At 42.6% G+C, this 26090-nt stretch overlaps 1 protein-coding gene across 5 annotated transcripts in view; it reads right to left on the bottom strand.

Moving 5' to 3' along the window:
- Positions 1 to 26090, bottom strand: part of LOC124723141 (plasma membrane calcium-transporting ATPase 3) — a 720425-nt gene that overhangs the window by 260018 nt on the left and 434317 nt on the right. For all 5 annotated transcript variants that reach the window (XM_047248331.1, XM_047248333.1, XM_047248330.1 and 2 more), the window contains one exon: positions 5014 to 5077. The gene's annotated coding sequence lies outside the window, so the exon portion shown is untranslated. The remainder of the gene's footprint in view (positions 1 to 5013; positions 5078 to 26090) is intronic.

Below are 26090 nucleotides of genomic sequence, written 5' to 3'. Positions count from 1 at the left end.
CGTTGTTAGTGGAAGCTGTAACTTAATCTAACCCGCTTACTACACTGCAGAGGATAAGCTCAGATGTGAACCAGGGCACGTCACCGTTGCGGCGGCTACTGAAACATCCCGGCAGTGATATAACTGAAGCACAGAGATAAGTTATCACTGGTCATTGATAACGGAGATTACGTGGTGAATTTACCTAGCTGCAGTACTTCCACGCAACGAAACGAGAACGCAGAGCTTAGACCTGACACTTAGGCAAGGTGCGCCAGGCAACCGAAGTAGCTGCTCTTTAATTACGATCATTCATAATAATAACTACTCGTAATCACGACTGATATTTCGCTACCACCTCAGGGTTTTGAATGTATGCGTTAACTGTTCAGTGAAGTGGCACTGCAGCTTCATCCGTCTTAACAAAATGTGTTTCGAAGGGTAAACGTTTCTTCCTTGCGGTCTCAGTTATTATGAAACGCTTTTATCGTAACTCCGAAATGGTAGTATTTTCTCCGTATGCTTCAGTCCACTATCTCGTTGGTATGTCACGAAATGATTTTGGTGAACCGCACAGAAAAATTTTCGTAACTGCCTGCCGTATGAATTTGTGGCTTTGCAATTTAGTTTCACTTACAAATATAAACTTCCAAATTTACAGCCTTGTTTCTTACTCTTCATACAACGAAAATTTCTGAAAATAGCTCCACATGCCTTAACTATAAGTATTCTGGAGAATTGGATATACTACTGGCCATTAAAATTGCAACACCACGAAGATGACGTGCTACAGACGCGAAATTTAACCCACAGGAAGAAGATGCTGTGATATGCAAATGATTAGCTTTTTAGAGCATTCACATAAGGTTGGCGCCTACAACGTGCTGATATGAGGAAAGTTTACAACCGATTTCTCATACACACACAGCAGTTGCCCGGCGTTGCCTGGTGAAACGTAGGTGTGATGCCTCGTGTAAGGAGGAGAAATGCGTACCATCACGTTTCCGACTTTGATAAAGGTCCGATTGTACCTTTCGCGATTGCGGTTTATCGTATCGCGCCATTGCTGCTGGCGTTGATAGAGATCCAATGACTCTTAGCAGAATATGGAATCGGTGGGTTCAGGAGAGTATTACGGAACGCCGTGCTGGGTCCCAACGGCCTCGTATCACTAGCAGTCGAGATGCCAGGCATCTTATCCGCGTGGCTGTAACGGATCGTGCAGCCACGTCACGATCCCTGAGTCAACAGATGAGGACGTTTGCAAAACAACAACGATCTGCACGAACAGTTCGATGACGTTTGCAGCAGCATGGACTATCAGCTCTGAGTCCATGGCTGCGGTTACCCTTGACGCTGCATCACAGACAAGAGCGCCTGCGATGGTGTACCCAACGACGAACCTGGGTGCACGAATGGCAAAACGTCAAGTCTGTCACCTCTCGTTCGCATTGGCGGCACTTTGAACAGTGCACGTTAGTTTTCAGATGTGTTACGACCCGTGGCACTACCCTTCATTCGATCCCTGCGAAACCATACATTTCAGCAGGATAATGCACGACCGCATGTTGCAGTTCTTGTACGGGCCTTTCTGGATACAGAAAACGTTCGACTGCTGCCCTGGCCAGCACATTCTCCAGATCTCTCACCAACTGAAAACGTCTGGTTAATGGTGGCCGAGCAACTGGCTCGTCACAATACGCCAGTCACTACTCTTGATGAACTGTGGTATCGTGTTGAAGCTGCATGGGCAGCTGTACCTGTACACGCCATCCTTGCCCTGGCGTATTAAGGCCGTTATTACGGCGAGAGGTGGTTGTTCTGGGTACTGATTTCTCATGATCTATGCACCCAAATTTCGTGTAAATGTAATCACATATCAGTTCTAGTATAATATATTTGTCCAATGAATACTTGTTTATCATCTGCATTTCTTCTTGGTGTAGCAATTTTAATGGCCAGTATTGTATACGTATAAAAACAGATCTGCACCATCAGTGTGACGCAGGTCGTAATCACCACGACCAAAGCAGTTACACGAAATTATCGAGAAAGCATCTGATCGCAAGCTATACAATGAATCTAAGCATACTCCAGCAATACATTACGTAATATGTTACGTTTAGTTTTATTTTTAGACAACACACGAAGTAAATATGCAAGTACTCCAACGGCACATGGCTATAATAATTGCAGGGGATCAAAGCCAACTTATTTTCAGTTCTGCCACTGACAACGTCTCTTAGCTTACACGTTAACATACATGGTTGAGAAGGGTGCATGAAGTTCGTGTTTTTTTTTTCACCCAGTCCACATGCTTGTGCTTGGAAAGTAATCAATACTTTAGCAAAGGAAGACAGAATAAACTGGCCGTGGTCTTCCTTATAGCACCATTCCACTTCCACATGGAAACTACGAAAATTATAAATGAGGATGACCGAAATTGGATATTAAACCCTCCTACACGTAACCGCTGCTACGACCAATGCGTTACCTAGCTCTCGATAATGCTACATTGTCTTTTCAGGCGTTTTTGCAAAACTGATAACGATTCTCGGCAGGAATGTCCACTTTCACATCTGTTTGACCAGGAAAGCTACTGTAACAAAATTAAGCGATTTAGCTTCTTTCACATCATAAACATTCCTAATAAATTATGACTACAGTTGATAGCTTTACACATCGGTGATACTAGCACTTTACGAGGAAACGTGGAACGGTCTTTCTCGAAGTAGTAACTACAACAAGAAACAGTCTTCACCACAGTGCAGCTTCATTCCGCCTACTCGAAATAAATGTGGAAGTCTAAGGAGACTAGTGTTTCAATCCAGCGCGAAGGCCGTGACATAGAAACAACGTGGCACGGCAGGTCGTCAGCATTCGTCATTGTGCCGGCGGCTCCGTGTGGTTTCAGAAGCGCTGGCGTGTTCCGCAGTGTGCCAAGGCCGGCGGTGCAGCCGCTTTCGCATCCCGCACAACAATGCTGGCAACCCACTACGACCGCCTCCCAGCCTTTTTTAGCAGTCACTTCTGTCCAGCTCATTGTCGTCAGCAACGAAGTACAGGACTGGTGATGGCAACATGAACACTTATCTAATGTTATGTGCGGACAGTTTTTAGTAGACAGTCACGGATGACTATTGATACGGAGTATGTAGGCCAGAGTGATCTCTCAAGGTATCAGTTCCATTTCCTTGGGATTTTCTGGTGTTTACTTCTGAACTCTGCCAGGCACTTTATTGTGAACAGTAATCACGTAGATGTATATGTAACTTCCAGCCTTGCAAACTGGGGTATTATCATGGCTGGACAACAGAATGGGCATATCCTGAAACATGTTTCAGAGATTGTCAGTTACGTGAGTATAACCACTTTATCAACCGGAAACTACTGTATGACCACGTAAGTCATTAGAAGTTCTAGGCTTCATTTCTAAAAAAATATATTATGTGCCTCGTACAGTCAATGTTCTCACTGTTAGCTACATTAAGAAAGGTCACGTACTGGGAACAGCGGGTGACCCTTACGATGCACTGTTTCCATTAGTCGATAATTCGGGGTTTGTGCACTTATTCGGTTTATAGAAATTTTGGAACGCTCAAATGTACAAAGGAAGATTTGTTCATGGACCTTTTAAATTCAGTGGCACAGTTCTCTCTCATGCTCTTAACGGTATTAAAATAAAAGATGTATTGTACACTCAGATCAATTTTATGAATAACTTTTACGTACACCACTTAGAAGTTGCAATAGTCCAAGGACTCCAACTCCGGACGGTCATTAAAGTGGATCAGTTGGATTAATCCTAGTGGAGAGTTAATGTTTGTGTTTACGCCGTTTACCTCTAGTACACTGTATGAAACAATTTGAGATTTTAATTTCAATCGTGGACACACTGAGCTTCTGATATTCGGTTCCCAGAATTGAATATATTTATTTTCCTGTTACTCTTCAGATAAACTGCTGGAGACGATACCACGTATTCATACAAACTTAAGCTCTGCAGGAGAAAGTTTAAAAAAATTGAACAGAACTAAGGATCTGGCTGCCCTCTGATCCATATTGTTTGTAATTGGTTAAACTACCAGAATAGCGACACAGTCACAGGCAACTCTTTGGCAGATTCTGACAAGTACACTTCCGAAAGAAGCGTAAAAGTCACCGCTGTCATTTTAAACTATAAGAATCTTTTAAAGCATGAACTTTAAGAACTCAGACATACAAGAATGTCACAGGAGAACTCATTTCACGTTAGGTTGTGAGCACAGATAGAATCAAAAGCTGTTCAGACGTGCTTCGTGGTAATTTGATTAAAACTTGGCTGGCTTTACCGTGGGGACAGTATAAAAAAACTAATTTCTCCGGGAAATTTACGGTTTTCGCTGTAGAATGAACGTCGATATTGGTCTAGCATCCTGGAAATTCTATTTTAAACACCGAAAATTAATCTCATAATGGTAACGGGCAATTGAATGTTATTTTGAAGAGTGTCATGAAGTACTCATTTACCTTTAAGAGAGCAACTAGTATTTCCTATTTGACGAAATGTAGAACTAGACCCCAGCTGTTAGTTTATCAGGTAAATACATAGATTATATGTGTGTTTTATAACACCTTCCACGTAACCATTTCGTTTGAAATTTACATCCTGTTATTACGACACAAAATGAGGTTCTTGTCATCGGTTATTCGCACGAATATTCAAGAGTATTTTGCTCATGAGAGACCTAGCTCCTGCTCCAAAACATTACTGATTAGAAGTCATGCGAAAGATTGAATGACTGTATCTACAAGTTAAAAGCAAATTGTGAACTGCTGAGCTCATGGATTCATTTCAGCAGTCGCTTGTCACTTGCCTTTGCTGGTCTAGAAATTTTTCCAGCTTTCACATTACAAGATCAATGCAGTCAAACATTTCGGCTCTTAGTAATTTCCTCTGTACAATTATTTTACGAAAGTATACACGTATGTAAATCATACGCATCAAAGTAAACTACCTCCAAGTCGTATATAAGAAATGCTTGAATTAAGTACCTGTAGTGAAACGAGATGGACATCAAATTTCTTCTATATGAAATGCTGGCCACAGACAGCGTTCCTGGAAAAAAAGAAACATTACTAAATTTTCATCGAACACGAATGATAAAATTTATGACAAACACGAAATTTAAGTTGTGGAAGTCGCCTCGTAAAGGGGATCAACTAGTCTCGGCGATAATGAAAGGACTGCAGAGGTTCCAGAATGTGTAAATGCGCTTAATCATATCAGTAAAAAGTGTCAGTGGAATGCTGAAAAGTCGCGGTATTTGAACACTGCTGCCCAGTTAAAAGGACCTTTCCCGACTGCACTTCTGCGTGAGAGGTGGTTACTTTGTCACGATAACACAGTTATCAACGACTGTTACATAACAATCTAGCTGCGTAGACAGTACCGCCAGTTAACTACCGTATTTTGATCACAGCGCAGTCATGTAAAATCAAGCGCACGTTTTCTCCGAAAATTAACATGTAAATTGAATAGAATTGAAAGAGGTTCTGGTAAGTTGCCTAGAGTTTGTCAGTGAACTATTTCGTCGAGATTGTATTACACAGGTAGCGCCAGCCAAATCTTCACGGTATGTGGAGGAACCTATATAGAGTATTAGGCATTCCGAACCTATTGTCAGAGCTGTTATTTCAGGCGGTACGATGTCTAGAATGAGGAAAGAGTTTGGGGCATGTACCTACAAACAGCGCTTGTTTCGCAGAAACTGCCTGCCGCATCCACTTAAGTGACGGTATTACTCAACGACAATGTTATTTCACTTGGCCGTTGTCGGAAACACGCGGTGACGCTATGGTAATCAAGTCAGTGATGATGAAATACGTGTCGCATTGTCAATGCTTTCAAGTCGGTTGTGCGTATACTATCAACCCCGATTACGTGCTGACTCACAATGAGCCGACCGAAACGCCCTCACTTCCAGGTGCAATAATACAATGGTCGACGAATGCCTTTAAGAAAAAGAAAAAAAGGATATAGTACACCGTGGAGTGACTACAGTTTACAGTTCGTGACTAAGACTGAGTACTACTCGTTACAGGAACCTGCATCCAAGTATTTATTAATGTAGTGGTTGGAAAACAGAGAAAGCTGTCTCAACAGGCATCGCTCTAATTGAAAGAAATTTATCGTCGTATAGAAACATACGACAAGCTATGTCGTTCAAACCACACAGCGCTGTCCAAGGCCCTCGAAGAAGAATTACAACGAAGAGAGTACGGAGACGATGATGATGATGATGACGATGATGATGATTATGATGACTGGTCGTGAGGTACGATACTCACCAGCAGTCACATGTCGACTTCGCAGTCGGTACTGGAACGTTGTTGCGAGCGTAAGTTGCTGCTATAATGTATAAATTGTTAACGTCAATAATGAATATCTATTTCCGATCATTAGAGATCCTTACCTCAAATATTTCAGTTTAGGATTCTCAGCCTTCCGTGAAAGCATTTGCCCCTAAAGGTCTGGGACACCTTCTGTGTCTTCAAAAAATAGGAAGTGAGCAATGTATCACCACCACCACCACCACCACCACCACCACCATTAGAATTCGGAGTCACCGTCCTAGCTATCGCGTGATAACTTCATACCTAACCCACTATCATATTACGAAAAAATACAACAGATCATCTTGTTGCCTGCTTTTTTTCTTTATTTACATGCTTGCAATGAAATGGTTGAAGTACTATTTTCTTTGAACAATTATTGTTTCTTGGCCAATCATAATTCTCTTTTCTAACGCCCATTGCGTGGTGAAAAGTTCTGAAGTTGTTTCCAAGCAATTTTTGTTTCTGCAAAAAAATAACCCTTCCCCTGACAAAAGATGAAGTGTTAAATGACGAGGTGTTAAGAGTCAGTTAACCAATATATTGTATAGTGGGCTCCAGTGCAATACGTTATAGTTACAAGCAGATTTGTTGCAGCTACAACAAACAGCAGACGCCACGCTGTTGCACAAGCCCGCTAGGCGGTAAGTACATCAATTTGCAGTAGCATGACAAGTTTATTCTTGGCCCGTTTCAGAAGCGCCAGCACAGGCCGGCAGTTATGTGGGTGCAACTACGAAGAGACGCTCTTCCAGGCGCCAGTCAACGCTATCGGAAGATGGGACCGCATCGAGTGGTGGTATGAAATCCTCAGGATCATGAGCTTTCAGTACCTAATCCTTCCTTGAGACAACTGGCTCACCAAATTAATTTATATAGCACTGGAAATCAAGTATTTATTCGGTATGCCCCAGAACTCGTTCACGGAGCTCAACTGCCACGTAACGTGGGACGCATTCTGCAGCCGTAAGCAGCGGGCACTCAATTTAGCTGCAACTACAGTGTAAACAAGACCATCAGCCCGATTTAGGAAACTACGGATGCCTAAATCTCACTGGCAGGACTGGGATTTGAAGCCCGGGCCTACCAAATACTAGTTCAATTTCTCAATCAACCCGTCTCTTCGTCCCGTAAGTGCTTCGGACCTGAGAGCCAACTGACTAGGTCGACTGTTCGAAAATATTTAAGGTATTGCGACGAGGAAAGGGAACAGAGGTGGAATGAAAGGTATGATTTGCCAATTATCCCAAACTACGGCACTAATGCATACAAAAACGGAAGACTGTCACTGAAAACGCCAGGACAAATAACGATCTTAGCACTCGCACAAACATTTGGTCAGGTGCTCTGGTAGTGCTCTGCCGTATGATTATCAAAAATCACTTTTCATCAATTATATTGTGCTGCTATGAAATATAGCAGTTACGTGTCGTAACCGCCTTTCGTTTCAGACTGTCCACGTGTTCTGTGAATGGAGCGAGCACTTTATGTTACATCACATTTTGTGTAGTAGTCAGCAGAACATAGCGTGTCTCAAAAAATCTATTCCCTTTTAACCCGGAGAGGTGACCCGCCCGCCTGACATATTTTGAAGCAGCAAGCGCGCCGACGACTCGGCGTGGCTCAGGGAGAGGAATCGGCAGCGGAGGACATTCAAAGGCGGGCGGGTGTCGCTTGTTAGCGGTAGGCAGTGTCCTTGCCGCGTCTAGGCCTCGGTGGCGCCCGAATCGATACGCCAGAGCCCGCACGCACTGTGTCGTTCACCTCGCTGGCATGCCACACGCACGCAATATGGATGAGACACCAGTCCACTAGTGGCCCTTCCGCACTACTGCCTTTAATAGCTCCTGCTATTGCACTGCCGCTCACGCAACGTCTGGAGTGGGAGCTTAAAGGGTTTTTAATGCCTAATCTCACACTTGTCAGAAGAACGAGGAACTATCTGTAGCAAAAAACTTATGGTATTCTGATACCACAGAATTACGCTGCTCGCCGTATCACTAAAAAATAGAGAGACGAATAAGAAAAATACTATCATTCGGAGTGCTGTACCAGGAAACTAACTGGTTCTACGTACCAATAAAGTTTTTATGCGTTCGTTCTTGTAACGAAGAAACCATCAGTAACCAGGTACTGTTAATAATGTCATTCATGAACAAAAATTGCGCTGTTACTAGTTTCGAACCGTAAGGTTTATATCCGGACGGCTCTCAAGTTTACGTTACATTTGTTTTTGTTGACATAAGTTGGCTGTTTTGTTTTCAACATCTAATGTAAACAACAATGTCATTTAAACGCTAACAGTCGTCTGAAGGTTAATATGTCGGCTCGAAACCGGTAATGGCGCTGTTTATGTAGATAAATGGCATTATTAACAGTAGCTGATTGCTGGTGGTTCTCTTCGCTGCAACGCTGAACTTGCATTGTGTACACAGCCATGATCTTAAAAATGAAAGTTTTCGGTGAAATATCGAGAAGAAACTTTGTTGCAAGTGCCATAAACAATGAAGCATTAAGTTTTGTGGTAACAGAAGTACAGAAATAATCAATATGTAATAGAACAGTACGCCACAAAAGCCACTTCTCGTATCTTAAATTCTGGAACTCCAGGGAGAAGCACAGCTTGACACGAAGACCATGTGCCATCTGCTAATGCATCTTTGAAAGACTTTCTCCACGATTTGGCACTTGGCGCAAGTCTAAGGACAACAACCAAGTACACAATAGCACTGAAAACGCGTTTTGTGAAGTGGCACTTTGAATGTTTTTAATTTCTACTCTCCACTTCGTTCTCACACGGAAGAGTGGGGTATTACATTAGCGCCCACTGGACCATCGTAGACTGTAATAGACCATTCCGCCTACGAACCAACCCGCTAGTCCTTCGCAGAAGCTTGCCTAGCCGCATTTCTGCCGGCAACGTTTAATGCAGTAGCAACGAATATTAGATACGTCGAGCTGCTCATGCGTACCATCATGGAAGGAACTGTTATAAATACTGATTTAGAAAAAACATAACGTAGCCAGGAAACGACTGGCTAATATTTTTTTATTCCAAGGCAGAGGTGAAAACTGTGCTATCCTGCATAACGACCGTGGAGGTTTTAGTCTGTTGCTATTCGAGGAAATTAATCTGGAAAAGTTCACTTAAATGTTATCAAGTCAATGTTAATGTATCATTTTTCCATCAACAGTCCTATTTGGAAGCTAATAGTGTTGATGCTTGCACTTTGAAGACAGGAAACGTAAGTTGAAGTCTCTAATATTTTAGGCTGTCCTTAGCCATCACTTTACCATATTCTGCCCGAAGGCTGGAATGCATTACAGTAATTGCGCAAGGAAATTACAACATATGATGTTTGAGGGATACTACTGACTTTTTCTGTAGGATTTAGAGGCGACTGTAAGTTTCATTAGGTATTATCTGCATGTTCGATACATTAAGCGGTCAGTACTAGCACAATTCGTCGTAGGCCGCCTGCGCGCATCTGCTCGTGATGCCTACAGCCGGCCTAGGGAAAATGTTTGTGTTCTTTTCTGGGCGAATCTATTTGTTTTCTCCCACAACTGGAGTATCACATAAGTGTTTCACACTTCACTGCAGCTTTCAGGCGATGCCGCAAGCTGCTCGCAAGATTAACGGGTTACAATCATAAATGAGAGAAATGAGTTATGGACCAGAGCCATCTGTGTCAGACTTTTGACTCACGTCTAACAAATGACCCGGAAATAGCCGACACATCATTAGCTAGTAGACTGAGGAAGCAGTACGGGGAAGCACAGACTGCGTGCGTTTTTTGAACGTTAGAATCATATTCGGAGAGATTATGTAAACAGCGGATACTTGGGGGTTTGGCCACATATTCGTGTAGACAACGTCTAACAGAATATTAAACCGTTAACTACTATGCAGTCCGTACTTCACACGTGTCGGACTCAATACTTGTCAGCATCCAGAAATAAACCGTAAGGCCTGTACAGTGTTAATTTTGCACTGTATTTGAGGATTTCTCGTGTCGGACAGTGATTCGGACAGCCCACCCAGGCTGAGTATCGATACGGAGCGAAGGTCGGGGCGTCTGTCCAGCACAGCCGCGCTCGCTCCCGCCGCCGCAGGCACACTGCGTGCGCCTGTCCACTGACGCGACACGCCGTAAATACCGCTGCCCACGGCTCTCGATATTCTCTGAAGCCTTCAATACGTGCCATTGACGAGTGATTGGCCTTGCCTGTATTTCCTTTTTGTTTTTTATTCTGATGGGTCCATGGACAGTTTGCGCACGCATACGTCGTCTTTCACTACGCTTCGGACTGCTTCTGGCTAGTCGTTCACTTCGTGAGCTCTGCCGTAGTCGACAACAATAACCGCCTGTTTGTTCCGGATCTCCGTGTCGCCGCCAACGCGAGTGATCAGAAACTGTTCTACCTGAACCGAGGGCAGAAAATAATTGGTTTTTCCTTCCTTTTTGAGAGACATGAATCGTTCGTTTAGCAAGTCCTACACTGGGCATTGTGTCACATTTGCCCGTTAGTTCCAGATGTTCAACTGCTACTATCAGTCCACATTCTCGTGGCGTATACAACAGATCAAAAAATTTTTTTGACGCCGAAGTTCTGATTTTTTTAAATATCCATAAAAGCACAGCATTTCAACCATTATTTTGTCCAATTTCACAACCATCCCTCTTATATCTGATATTCATTTAAGATTGAAACTTTGTCACAGAAGAACTGAGGGCAATGTGTTAACACCTAACTGCAGAAATCAAAGAAAAGTGTAGAAGAATATCAACGTATTCGCCGAAGCTAGTAACCGTCTTCAGACAGTTAGGTATTGTCAAGCAGTTATATTTTTAGTAAACTAGTTCACTACGGTATGGGACAACGTTTCTAGTTTCCCCAGGCCTACAGCTATCAAAGTCCTTCCAATTCTCTTCAGCTAGTTCAGTCTTGTGGCCTCTACATCGTGCATGAATTTCCATCACCTCTCCTCCCCACCCCCCCTCCTAGATCTATTATATAGACGAACAAAAAATATTTAATTTACACTATCGCGAGACTACACAGGAAAAAAGTATCACATTGGTCGTGTCACTCTAGACAGCATACAAAAGCTTGTTATGTAAATGTTCTTACTCCCCTGGCATACCACATATGAAATACTCTACCGTGAGATCAGTAAGGCAGACAAACTGAGTAAGGGTGAAAAGCAGGGTCTTTCTTATTTAATATATGTACAATTTTATACGTTCTTTGCCACGTTAGCTAACTGTCTCAGGGTAGAATTTTAAATGTTATTTTTGCCATTTATCTGTTGTTACAAGCCGATATTCTCTGCCTGCAATCCAAATGGCGTCGATATAAACATACTTGCGAAACTTCAAAAAACAAAATATCGGGAGATTCGGTTTTAAAACTCAGGAGGTGTGAATGATCAAAAACCGCAGCTCATTCTCACTGTAGTGCACAGAAATGATCTGCGTCTCCCTATGACGTTGTGAAGTTATTAACAGCTATAAAAACACAAAGATACTGGAACTACCCAAAACGTTGATTCCCTATCATTCATCTGGGGCGTAGGCCTGGTACTCTGTGCTAGGTTGGGAAGCTGACACCAGTGGAACCCGTCTTGGAAGTCAGGCAGAGATGATAAGCTACCCTATTTTTTGGGTCGTATTATTATGAACAGTAACAAGCACGGGACAAATTCGCATCATTTTGGTTACTATCTTTAGCTGAAATAGAAAATGGTCAATCTTTCAAAATTTCTAAGATTTCTTTTTTTAGCTTTTTCGTGATTTTTCCTATAATTACGACAGGTTTCGCTGCACTGCTATCCGGTAAAACTTTCGTGAACAGCCGACTCGCCCGGTTAGCGCAACTGATAGGCAAATTGTGTTCTAAAACAAACGAAGTAAGCATTCAGCAGTTTACCAACCCCGTAACTCACTTTTAACATCGAATTTCATATTTTTATTGTGATTCACGAATTTAACGTTTTCTTTATGCTTTTGTTTCCACATTAAGAAGTTATATTTTATGCCATAATGAAAAGAAAAATATCAAACCAAAATGCTACGAATATGACGAATAATACAGGTGACAAAATTACACACATTACCACCAACTCTAATGATTTATACCAATTATAGAAACGTTTAATAAGCGACTTCACTTGAGCACAATCACAAGACCCAAGCCCAGACAGAGCGAAACACTGAGCAGTATAAGTAGACTTTCTATAAAAGCACGGGAGTGTGGAAAAACTGCAATTTAAGTGTAGGTCGCAGGCGACTTGCAAATTTCTATGAACCTCGATACATATATTAATTAGAAACGACTAATTACTGAAGAACTTCCGACCATTGGTCAAAAAACTGAAATGGCGGCCTTTCAAAACGAATGTCTTACGATTTGACAATTAGCTAAAAATCGGGAGACTTAATGAAATAATCTGGAGGCGCGAGATGAAGTTGCAAATCAGGAGTTTCCCGATTAAGTTGTGAAAAATGGCAGGTACATATAAATGAAATTTAGAAGTTATTTGTTAAATATTGTGAAGTATGAAGTTAAATATGATAGCTTCGGTTACATGAATTTCAATTATCCATTTTTTCTGCATTTAGCTCAATCGGGTAGGCAGATACTGCGCCGTCAGAAAATTCTTAGTTTTGGACAGTTTATCGTCAACAGTCATCTCCAAATGTAACACATTACGATCTAAAGAAGTCTCTTTCTGTCAGACCAAATGGCCTCGTATGCACGCTGTTTGTATGCGAGTTGAACTATGGTCTGTCGACCACATTCTTACAGTTAGGTAGATGCCCTCAACAGCGCGTCCCGAGTGTCGTCATAGAAGGAAATCATACTGAATAACTTTGCAAAATTACTTCTAAGAGATCTTACATGAAAATTTATTTTCAGTTCTCTTAATACCCACTACACTGCAGTGAGCCGAAGTTAGCTGAGTGCCCTATTTTTCGTGGAAACTAAGCGAACAACTGCACTACACAGATGTTGTCACTGTGAAGATACAGCCACTTTGAAAAGGACAATTTCTTCGGAGCTGTTTTAACAGGCTGATATCTGTGTATCTAATCCCTATCATAAGTCTCTCCGTTCATTTCCAGCGGTCTACGTCTAACTTTTCTTAAGAAATTGAAAGAAATGTTAGCATTGTTCTTATAGAACATTTCTTCCACTTACAAGATCGCAGAGGCTATTTCAGGATCCTGCTTAGCTACCTCATCCGTGATGGGAAATACGTTAGCATGAGTACGATTATCGTAACAACGAGGTTATTAGAGTGGTAGTGAGAGCTCAGATTGGGTACTGGAAAGCGAACGCTGAGGACACAGTGGTCGCCTTAACCGATTTTGTGAAGAAAACCAAACTTCTAGTGGCTGGAATCGCGGAAGTAGGTTTACACGATTCTGGTTCCGGCAAATCTGCATACCATTTTCGACACGTCATTAAGCCATCTCACTGCGAATCCAATGAGAGAATCAGATAGAGCAACAGAAAATTAGACTGAAAGGGAAGGATCCTGCTAATAAGCTCTCTCCCTATAAGAAGGGGAAAAATTTAATCAATTAACAAGAGAGCTTCAGAACGAGAAGCAAACGTTAGCTACGAGACAGGTGTTCAAATATTGGTCTGGTTGCTATTCTTTTGCCAGTGAAAGAATGTTAGTGAATTTGTAGTAGCTGGGTGCTGTGGAGTGTGCATCGATTTGATACTTCCTGAAAGATTAGAAGAGTGTGCCAGACGGGGACTCGAAACTTGCAAATTGTGAGGTTCTGCTGGAACTGAAGCTGTGAGGGCGAATCTGAGTTGCTTTAGTGCATATGACATCCGTAACCTAATTTTGTCAGTCGTATTGAGAAGCTATGAATAAAGTGAGCGTTACACTTTCACGCCACCCCCCCTCCCCTCCCCCGAACACTGTTTCCCAAGGTGTCTTGTTCAAATAGTGGCCACTGTTGTCAAAGAATAGTGGGTCGTTGTCAATGGAAGCTAACATGCACTAGACCTCATGATACTATCTTCACGGAATACTTGCACAATTTCTAATTAAGATTACACATTCTCATCAGAGGACTCTTTGGAAACCATTTAAGATAGAATTTGCTTCACTTACTGTTTACCGACCGCAACTCTGCTACGCACAGACATGGCACACTGGCAAACACGGAGTAGCAAGAGGCGAATTACTGCCACTTACGATGATCTGCCTACATGAGCGCGGAAACACGAACCGTGGCTGCCAGCACACATGCTACCAAACTGTTGCCGTTTCTGTACGCAGCTGCTTCCTATTTTAACAGCTATCAGCAGAGACGCGAGTTAGAGCCGTAAACAACAAATCTTGGCGAAATTCGCTGAAGTTCTCTCGCTGACGAAAGAATGGCAACCAGATGAATGGCTGTGAGTTGTCGCATTCTTAACAGTTGACTGTCGCTCTCACGCTCTCTCGAGTTCCTTAAAGTTGTCCATCTGATACAGACAGAATTTAAAATGTGTCTTACCAGCAGAATCCTTTTCTTTACAACAGTGCGTGAATGCACCCCCTTTTGACTACCTCGATGAATTCATTCTTTAACAAAATCTTCCTACAGTGACATGGCTCGTAGCGAAGCGTTCAGTATTTTATCACTAACTTTTTCGTTAAATATAAATGTTGGCAGTATCTCAGAGTGATCCAGCTGCTTCCAATATCTGCGAAAGTGATTAGCCAACTACTTTATTTCCTGTATTTTGTACAGTTTCACAAACTGTCGCCGGAAAAAGTTATCACACCGTCGCGGCAACAAAGAAAAACTTCCCTGCTATTGCACTTTCTAAACAAACGAAACGTGTTGTCCGTTTCGTATTCAGCTATAACAAATTCATTTCAACAGAGATTGTCCGTGAAGACGGGACGTTTTCTCGAAACTAACGCCATCTGGAAAATTACTAACTTAATGACTAGTATCTTAAGAAACATCCTGAAAGCACTATGTCAAACTAATTTGTTTCGTAAATTTGCTCGTATCACTCCAATACTATCATCCACGATTTGATGCTTTCCTTTAGAGTGTGTGTGTGTGTGTGTGTGTGTGTGTGTGTGTGTGTGTGTGTGTGTGTGTGTGTCGCACACACTAACTTCAAACACACATGTGTTTCTTAAGATTTTTGGACACTTTCACTTCCAGTCGCTAGTGTAGGTAACAATTTACGATTTACAATTAGGAAGGTTTTCCATGGCAATGCTATCGAAGACGCGCGGTAGTAGAGAGCGGCGATGCGCAGCAACTGACGTGCGCCTGCTTTTTGATGGGTGGATGTAGTCCACTACACAGCCTCGTCCGAGTCACGAACGAGAATCAATACACGTGGCGCCAGCCAGAATCTACCAAGCGGCCGCATTAAATGCGCCCGAGTTAAGCTGCTGATCTCAGCATTATCTCGATCTGGCGAGACGACTTACACTGTTAGACGATACATACCTCTGGTTATTGAAGCACGCTGCTGTTTACTTGGCTGTATCATAGGATTACTTTGTACGTATGTAGACTAGGATCGCTCTAAAACGGCAAGGAGCTACCACGTGCATTTTACGTTACCGTTAACCGGTTGCAAAATAAAAACAGAATGAAAACTAGAGTCCCAAATGCAGCTTCACATTCTTATCCTTCTCAACATCCCATTTTATGCAAAACGTTCGAGGTTAATTAAAGAAGAATATTCGAAGCGGCGTCGTTAAATTCTACAGCGTTAAGCAGGTTTTAAATCGAAGTTCAACATTACGGTTTCCTCGAAGCCCTAAGCCGGAAGACATGGAAACATCGTTAATCCGGTGATTGGAAATTCCCGTCGGAATTTATTTCGTGTGAACGCCCACTATATTGAATGAAACTTTCTCCATTGCCAGTTCTGAAAGGGTTTAGGAAATATTTGTGTTGACTGCTGCAGGCTCTAGATATGTCACCGAAAATATTTGCACGCTCAGCTAGGTCCACAACCACTTTTGCGCCTCATATTATGCAGTGTAAGCTTGAAGCACCGATGGGCACGCTCTTTTTCCTTTGACGTAGCCAGTATTAACAGTAATCTCTTCAAAGTAAAACTGACTGGCAGGCTCCCTGGACCGTCTGTAAGTAGAATCGAACCAGATTTTTATTATTGGAAACGAATTAGATTTTTGTATTGCCGCTGGTCGAATAGATAACAAGGAACGGCATTTTATTTTTATAGATTATATACCTTTTCTCGTTTTGCAACTATTTTTAGACGAAATACTTTTGCAAGCGTAAAGAATCAATGTAACTTCGAAAATTTTTAGTTTGATAGTGGAAGTAACACTGACTTTAGCGTTTTGCAGCCCATCAAATTAGCGTTTCTGCGCAATTTTTATGGTGAATCTTACAGAAAAAGTAGTAAATAATTTGTAGCACAGAATTTCAGATGACTCCAAGCATACAGAGAGCGGAGAAAGGAGGGAATGGGCGAGCAGTTGTTACATAGTGTAGATGAACTGTAACAGACACATGAAAAGAAGCAGCGCGGGATTAGCCGAGCGGTCTAGGGCGCTGCAGCCATGGACTGTGCGGCTGGTCCCCGCGGAGGTTCGAGTCCTCCCTCGGGCATGGGTGTGTGTGTGTGTGTGTGTGTGTCCTTAGGATAATTTAGGTTAAGTAGTGTGTAAGTTTAGGGTCTGATGACCTTAGCAGTTAAGTCCCATAAGATTTCACACACATTTGAACATGAAAACGAGATAGATGGAAAAGTGAACTGTTTATTATTTCAAAAGTAATCGCCATCACTGTTAACACATTTAACTCACTGTGAGACAAAACGGTCTCAGTTGCCTACGGAACCATGATTTTACACAGTCGTTCACCGCTTCGTCTAAAGAAATAGACGGCCACGAATGTCTCTTCAGGGTTCCAAAAACTATGGAACTCGCATGGGAAGTGAATGGGACTGTGCGGAGGATGCCTAAGGTCTTCCCAGCGCACTCTCCACAACTTTGGCGACATGTGGATGGACCCACATGTTGCCAAGGTTGTTCCGACTGGCTGTCATTTGCAGGTTTGAACTCTGATCAATGTGCATTTCATTTTGGCTCTTTTTTTTGCTGCCATCAGCTCGAACAATCTCTTGTACATTTAAAACCATTGGACGGAAAGTCGAGTAGCTTGTCAATTCTTGCCGAATTAACATGTTGTTGTTGTTGTCGTCTTCACTCCTGAGACTGGTTTGATGCAGCTCTTTATGCTACTATATCCTGTGCAAGCTTCATCATCTCCCAGTACCTACTGCAGCCTACATCCTTCTGAATCTGCTTAGTGTATCCATCTTTTGGTCTCCCTCTACAATTTTTACCCTCCACGCTGCCCTCCAGTATTAAACTGGTGATCCTCTGATGCCTCAGAATGTCCTACCAACCGATCCCTTTTTCTAGTCAAGTTGTGCCACAAATTTCTCTTCTCTACAATTCTATTCAATACCTCCTTATTAGTTACGTGATCTACCCATCTAATCTACAGCATTCTTCTGTAGCACCACATTTCTAAAGCTTCTATTCTCTTCTTGTCCACACTATTCATCGTCCACGTTTCACTTCCATACATGGCTACACTCCATACAAATACTTTCAGAAACGACTTCCTGACATTTAAATCTATACTCGATGTTAACGAACTTTTCTTCTTCAGAAACGCTTTCCTTGCCATTGCCAGTCTACATTTTATATCCTCTCTACTTCGACCATCATCAGATTTTGCTCCCCAAATAGCCAAGCTCCTTTACTACTTTAAGTGTCTCATTTCCTAATCTAATTCTCTCAGCATCACCCGACTTAATTCGACTACATTCCATTATCCTCATTTTGCTTTTGTTGATCATCTTATACCCTCCTTTCAAGACACTGTCCATTCCGTTCAACTGCTCTTCCAAGTCCTTTGCTGTGTCTGACAGAATTACAATGTCATCGGCGAACCTCAAAGTTTTTACTTCTTCTCCACGGATTTTAATACCTACTCCGAACTTTTCTTTTGTTTCCTTTGCTGCTTGCCCAATATACAGACTGAATAACATCGGGGAGAGGCTACAACCCTGTCTCACTCCCTTCTCAACCACTGCTTCCCTTTCATGCCCCTCGACTCTTACAACCGCCATCTGCTTTCTGCACCAACTGTAAACAGCCTTTCGCTCCCTGTATTTTATCCCTGCCACCTTCAGAATTTGAAAGAGTATTCCAATCAACATTGTCAAAAGCTTTCTCTATGTCTACAAATGCTAGAAACGTAGGTTTGCCTTTCCTTAATCTTTCTTCTAAGATAAGTCGTAAGGTCAGTTTTCCCTCACGTGTTCCAACATATTTAACTCATTAACGTATCTTAAGCTAAATTTTCATCAAGTCAAAAACATATTTAAGTCACTATCACTAGTGATACTTCAAATGTACATTTAAAGAAATAGTTTCAATCGCTCAGTGGAACTGTTTACTTCGACGAAGTACTTAATACCTTTTCTGTAGGTCGCTCCCCTTGTGAGGTAACGGATGAATTGTGGCGTGAAAATATTCTAAGCTGGGAGTTGGCGTGGCCGCACGGGCCGCTCGGTGGGCGCGGGCCGTTCGGCGGGCCGACCACGTGGTGCCGGACGTTGGCCGAAGCAAGAGGGGTCCAGTCCGATCGCGTGGCTGGGAACTCCATGTTGACGCTGTGAAGAAGACGGTGCTTTGTGTCGATGAAGGAGGTGTCTATGCTGGGAGTGCCAAAGATGGCGGACTTCGTGAAACCTTAATGTCAGACATTTCACAGTTCGCATAGAAATTAGTAGTAGCCAGAGGAATCATGATACCTCAAAAAGAAATATGTACATTACCATTATTTGCACGACGATTCTGATGGTGTAATCAGATTTTCACTATATTAGTTTAAAGTTTAGTATCTGACTAAATTGTACAAGCAACACGCAGCAACGAATTTCCAAAACCTAAATGATTCAGTCGATCGACGTGTCTTTAGAAAGCTATTAGTGCATACCTAAATTGATATGAATTACACGCATGTAACTTTAATAGTACATGAGTTATTGGAGGTCAAAGAGGCCGATTACTACCGATCGTGTCAGGCTGTAAGTATTCCACAGTCACACGAAAAAACGGTAGCAGCATGCTTATAAATATATTTATTAGCCTCTGTCTGTTTATATTCGATATATACTATTCATGAAGAAATTGGTTAAATATTTACTGTGTTTTGGAAAGCACAGAGACATTAGGCTACTGGCTATCTTCTGTTCTATTCCTTTGATATATGTTTGTTTATTTAATAATAGGCGTTGGAGCTTGTCTGTGGTCCAGCCGTAGGAATATTTATTTAATTTCAAGTTATTTAAATGTAAATCCAGTATTTCGAATGTGTTTCAAAATGTTAGAGTATGCGTTGGCTTGGAGACATGACGTAAGCGCTATCGCCAATCACAGAGCTCGTTACTGAGAGGCGACTACCGAAGTGAATGGAGCGCGAGTTCTGGACCGGGCGGTGCGAGAGGGTACGGCACAGCGCACGGAGAGTCCGGGACGGTACGGTGCGACAGACGCACAGTCGGCGGAAAGACTGACAGTGGAGCAGTTTGCGCGTGGTCGCGGAGAATAGAAATATTTTTAAGTGCCGACCTGTGTTCTTGTGTTATTTCTGTGGCTTCTGCAGTGAAGACGTAGTATGCGTACAGAAGTAATATCTCGCGAGCTATGTTGTTCGTAACTAATTACGTGAAGTAGGGATCTACTGTTTCCCTGTTATTCAACGTACATTTTATTTAATTGCTGGACCATCGACACCAGTAAGTGTCTTGCATAAATATATCGCATTCTCAGAAGTACTACTACCGTAGTCATCATTTGAAGTCGTTAAGATAGTATCTGCAGATTTTATTCAATTGCAATCTCATTTATAAATTTATATGTTACATTCATAATTCGCAATTGCCGAGTGATAGAAACCTTCAACCGTTCGATTCATGTGTGTATTATCGTATACTGTAGACTCAGCAGTATTTGGTCTGTAACGCGACAACTACATATCCCAGCCCCTAGACCACGAAACCAGCAGAAACTTTTAATATTGCAACTCTGAGTCTGAGGGTACGTAGTTGAGGGCCACCACACCAACATCATTTCGCCTTTTTTAAAGGAAAGCCTGCACCCTTCCGAGATTAAAATTTTTCTATTGCATTATATTCTTTTAGGCCATTAACCTGGTAATCGCTTTTCCATTCTCTGCATCCTTCGTTCTCTTCATTTCAGAGGAATTTAAGTAGAATTGCTTCTGGCTAATATTCCAGGATGATCGTTTTCAGAAGCGATTCGCAACTTTGTCCTTCTTATGTTCGGTCTAAAGGCATCTTAATAGATATTTCATCCTTTTACTCTCTGATAAGTTTATAAACCTACCCACTTCGGAGGAACTTCAGATGTTTTTGATCATACGAACGTGTTGCGTAGAGCATGGTGCAGCATACAGCTGTTAGCTAATTTCACTGAGAAGCCCTTAAACTTCCTCAGTACAGTCCCGATTTCCCCTTATACGATTTACATGTTTTTGGTGCCCTAACGGAAGGCATTTGCGGCCTTCGGATAATTACGTAGGCAACCGCAAACATTTTGGCATGAAGACATTGACTGTCTTGCTTCTGTGGCGTAAATGTATTAAATTGTTATGACGATTACTTTTAAAATAAACTGTGTAATTATTCCATCTGTTTCGTTTTCATTTTAACGATATGTTGATTTGAACAGGCCTACAAGACAATTCCAAACGTGCAGAGCAGTAATCACCAACCAGCGTCACCAAGTGCACTACAAACTGAGGGATATCATTTAATGAAGATAAACACCTAATAGATACTTTTACTACTGCGCCATGACTACGAAACTTTCGTATGGTCAAAAACATTTGAGTTCGGCTAGAGCGGGTAAGTTTAGAAATTTATAGTCGATTTAAAGGAAGAAATGAGTTCTGTTAAGTGATTTCGTCTTACGAGAGACTAGAACGAGAAAGTTTCAAATCACTTTCGGAAACTGTCATTGTGGAATTTTTCCCGAGAACAATTCTACCGGAGTTATTCTCAAGCAATGAGAATAACGGACGCACAGAACAGATGAACAGCGACTGAAGATCACTGGCCGAAAAGAAACTAATGCAGTAGGAAAATCAATCTCGGAAGGGGGTGACATATTTACGAATAATTAGTATTAATTGCTCTATCGAAGTTAATAGTTCTACTGGACCATAAAAAGCATCAACAAATTGCTTATTTATCTGACTTTTCAAAAATCTTTGACGTACCACTACTGCTACTGGCTTTATTGCATCTTGTTTCGATGTAAATTTAACTTTCTATAAATGTCGAATTCGGCACAAATTAACTGGCAAGCGACGTAACTTATCAGACAACCGCTTAAGTTGTACAAGTGACAGTGTGAAGCAATGGCCACAGAAATACCGAGCCGAAATTAAATTCACACTGGTCAGAGTTCAAATCTGCAGATGACAGCCAGTGACTCACTTTCTCGATCGCCATGCTCCTATAATATCCAGGGAAGACAGTTACGTGTCGAAGTGAGCACATTGTAAAGTTTCAGCGCCATGTGTTCCATTACATTCAACCACCGATTGATGAGTAAATTCAGCACTCACCTTGAAGAACTTACGCCGTCACGTATCAAGTGACAGCTTATTATCAGCTACTGTGTTTTCTTGTTCGTATTCACCCGGAGGTGACTGAAGTCATCTGATAGCTATGTGTACATATGCAGAAGGCGGTTGTATCGCGTACACATTGTATGAAGAGCTGTGTATTTGCGAAGCTGTCATTTGTACTCAGTTGATACATGTGGGAAGGCTTCCGACGCGTTTATGGGCGCATGACGGGAACTAACCTTCGAACGCGGAATGGTAGTTGGAGCAAGATGCACGGAGCCCTCCATTTCGGAAATCGTTGGGAAATTCAATATTCGAGATACACGGTGTCGAGAGAGTGCCTAGTACCAAATTTCAGGCCTTACCTCTCACCACGGACAACGCAGTGGCCGACGGCCTTCTCTTAACGAACGAAGGTAGGGGCGTTTGCGTAGAGTTGTCAGTGCTAACATACAAGCAACACTGCGTTAACCACAGAAATCAATTCAGGACGTAGGATGAACGCATCCTTCAGCACAGTGCGTCTAAATTTGGCGTTAACGGGCAACGGCAGCAGATAACCGACGTGCGTATCTTTCCTAACAGCACGACATCGCCTGCAGCGCTTCTCCTGGACTCGTGACCATATTCGTTGGACCCTGGAAAACCGTGGCCTTATCAGGTGAGTCTACATTTCAGATGGTAAGAGCTTAGGGTAGGGTTGCGAGTGTGGCGTAGACCCCACGAAGCAATGTCCCCAGTTGTCAACAAGGCACTGCGTGAGCTGGTGGTGGCTCCATAATGGTGTAAGCTGTGTTTACACAGAATGGGCTGGGACCTCTGCTCCAACTGAACCCATCACTGACTGAAAATGTGTGTTCGGATACAAAATTGGAAATCATCTGTACCCATTTCTGGACTACATGTTCGCAAACAACGATGAAATTTTTATGGCTAACAATGCGTCATGTTACCGGGCCACACTTACACGCGCATGGTTTGAAGAACATTCTAAATAATGCGAGGAAATGCTTTGGCCACCCAGATTGCCAGATATGAATCCCATCGAACATTCGTGGGACATAATGGAGGGGTAGTCCGTGCACAAAATCCTGCACTAGCAACACGTTCGGAATTATGGACAGCTATTACACGGTTGAGAGCGACAGCATTTAACCAAAATCTAACAGTTTTTAGTGCACATTCAGCGTAATGTAATAGGCACGAGTGGTGAAATTCTCCGAATCACCATATTCTCCAACAAAAACTAAACTGTAGAGGCGTGTAACATTACTAGCAATAAGTTATTCGATATGACAAGCACCTAGCCGCTGGAAAACAGAACTCAAAGACGCTCTACATTTTGACACTACATGAGTGGAATTCTTTGTAGATTTTTAATGTAGATGAAGTCGTCTCGCGGCCCTGTAAGCAAGAGACAAAATAAATAAATAAATAGACAGCAAGACTGTGGGCCGGAATGGGACTAACATGAAAATTCCGCATTTTGCAGGCAAATGTTCTGCGGACTGAGCAAAACTCGCGAGCCCGCCTTCACAGAGTAACTTCCGCTTGTCCCTCTCTTCCTCTCCAAATTTTCCGATTAAGTTACGTGAAGGCCTGAACTGGCACGTTTGCATTGTGTCGCACGGGGACTCAGATGGAGGAAGAAAAAAACAGGGCCGGAATGCGCGCTCGATACGGCGGCTGCAGCGGCCGCGGCACGCCTGCGATGAGCCGCGGCCGGCCCACAATCGATACGCCCGCCTCGGGGGAAAACACGGCCGGCTCTCCGCTTTAGGAGCGACACAACCGGTTCGCGGCTTACCTAACCCGAAGGCATTGCTGCCAGCATCGCACAGATACGGGCCCTCGCTGCCAAACCTGTTTCGGCCGCCGGTTCAATGAACCTGCAGGCACACCTCTCGCTGAGTCATTCGGCGACTCAGTGCGCTCCCAATTCGGTAAACGTAGCCGAGAAATGAAACCAAGACGTGGAGGGGTCAGTTGTTGCCCGATCCTGAACAACTCTCACCAGATCTGGAAGCTAGGGGGATACTAGTGCTAAAGAGATGTGTGTTTTTAAATTTTGCAAGCACGTTCACATTTGCAGCTATGTGCCTTTCTCCCGAACTTGGATGGTGGTGCTTCAGTTCGATGCTGATCATATAAAGCAGCTCTTAGCTACGTATTCCGCTGGTTCATGAAACTTTTCACTTGGGAAAGATCTATTTCTGTTTCGGGTTTACTACCGACAATGAAGATATAGTTATCATTGGAACTGGTTCCTTGTGAGTCCGTAATGGGATTCACCGTGTCCGAATTCGACCTCGCTGACCCAGTAACGACTCGATCAGAGTTTAAACCGAAATAACTAACATTCACGTAAAACTTCCTGGCAGATTGAAATTGACTGTCAGACAGACCCGACCTCGAGACCTTTGCCTCTCGTGATCAAGTGCTCTACCAACGGGGCTACCCCACGACTCACGACCCGACCCCACAGCTTTACTTCCACCAGTACCTAATTTCCTACCTCCGTTGCCCGCGACAGGCGAAGGTCCCGAATTCGAATCTAAGTTCGGCACACAGTTTAAATCTGAAAGGGAGTTAATATTGGGGCACACACTACTGCAGGGCGAAAACCTCATTCTGAAATGGTTCACATATGCTGGAGGAACCTTCCATTAATTGCACGACTTCCGGAACTCTCCTTCCTCGTGTTCGAACAATGATTTAGTATGTTCGCCACTAGAGGGCTACATATTAAACAACTTCTGATCTACATACTGGGGAAGTAGGTTTTGTTAGTGACCATTTTGAGTCAGATCCGTAGAGGATAGAAATTCTTCATACAGAAATGTTAATGCCATGAGACGCCGTTCTTTCTGTACGAGTCACATTACTTTTGGTAGCCGCGATTTAATGACCACACCCTGCGCATCCCAGCAACATGAGAGGCAGACTGCCCTTTGCAGATTCCTCCCGCGAACTCTGACCTCGACCTTTTCTCTCATTTCCCGGTAAGCACATTAGGTATTGATCGCTCAAATTCCTCCCATTCCTGGTTAGTTACTGCCGACGATTGCGGCGCCAACCAGGTCAATTTTCACATGTCAGTGCTTTCATATTTACGCCGCTGGACAATGAAGTCTTCGACGTCCACACTAATATGTAGGGAAGACTTTTAGAAATTAACATATTAAACTTTTATCATAATCCGAGGAAAATTTACTTTTTACGATTAAACTGACAATCATGAGTAGCGTTGCGTAAGTAGTAAGGGAGAGAATTTTCGTTTCCTTTTACTAGATACTGTGGATGGGTACTGCGGGAAAATTTACTTAACATATTTGATATCAAATACCATATTTCAATGTTTGGTTAGCTTTCCTCGTTCCTTACTAGCTTGACAAGTTTAACTACATTTTCCAGCATTCTGTTTGTACTTTACCGAAACTTGGGCAGATCTTTTAGTGTAACGTTAGTTAGAATCTCGTCCCCGTCAAATATAACAAGTATCTGAGCGATGCCCTAGATATTTGCTGTTTGGCCAAGCTTTATTCGCCGACTAGATTTACTACTGTTTTCCAACGATATCAGACCATCGATTGGACTTCTCTCTCAACTGCAACCACGAGATCTACACAACGCATATCGAATTATAGCTGGTCTGGAGTGCACTAAGGATGGAAATGTATACTGAAGAATTTGGTAAACAGCTAGTTAACAGCACAGATTTTAGCTGCTGGCCATATCCCTACAGCTCTACGTTAGAAGAGCACGAAAATGATGAAGACAACGAACTACATACATTTTCAAACCTGGAAGTGAATCTAAGCGTGATACGGAAGAAAGAACACAACTGTGATTCAGCAGAACCCTGCACAGACGTCCAAGGCCTATGGGTGACACTTTTGGAAATCCCGTAATACACTCATGTGATATTAGAGCTATTAAAGGAAGCAGTACCTCAGTACTGTTTCAATAGCAAAACAATTACGTTGACGCAGTATTAAGATTTTCTCTAAGCGTGACAGTCAATTGTACACACTTTTAGTT

This window comes from Schistocerca piceifrons, chromosome X, assembly GCF_021461385.2.
Source record: "Schistocerca piceifrons isolate TAMUIC-IGC-003096 chromosome X, iqSchPice1.1, whole genome shotgun sequence".
Classification (NCBI taxonomy): Eukaryota; Metazoa; Arthropoda; class Insecta; order Orthoptera; family Acrididae; genus Schistocerca; species Schistocerca piceifrons.
Note: the sequence above shows the minus strand (reverse complement) of the source record. Positions and strands in the feature narration are given on the sequence as shown.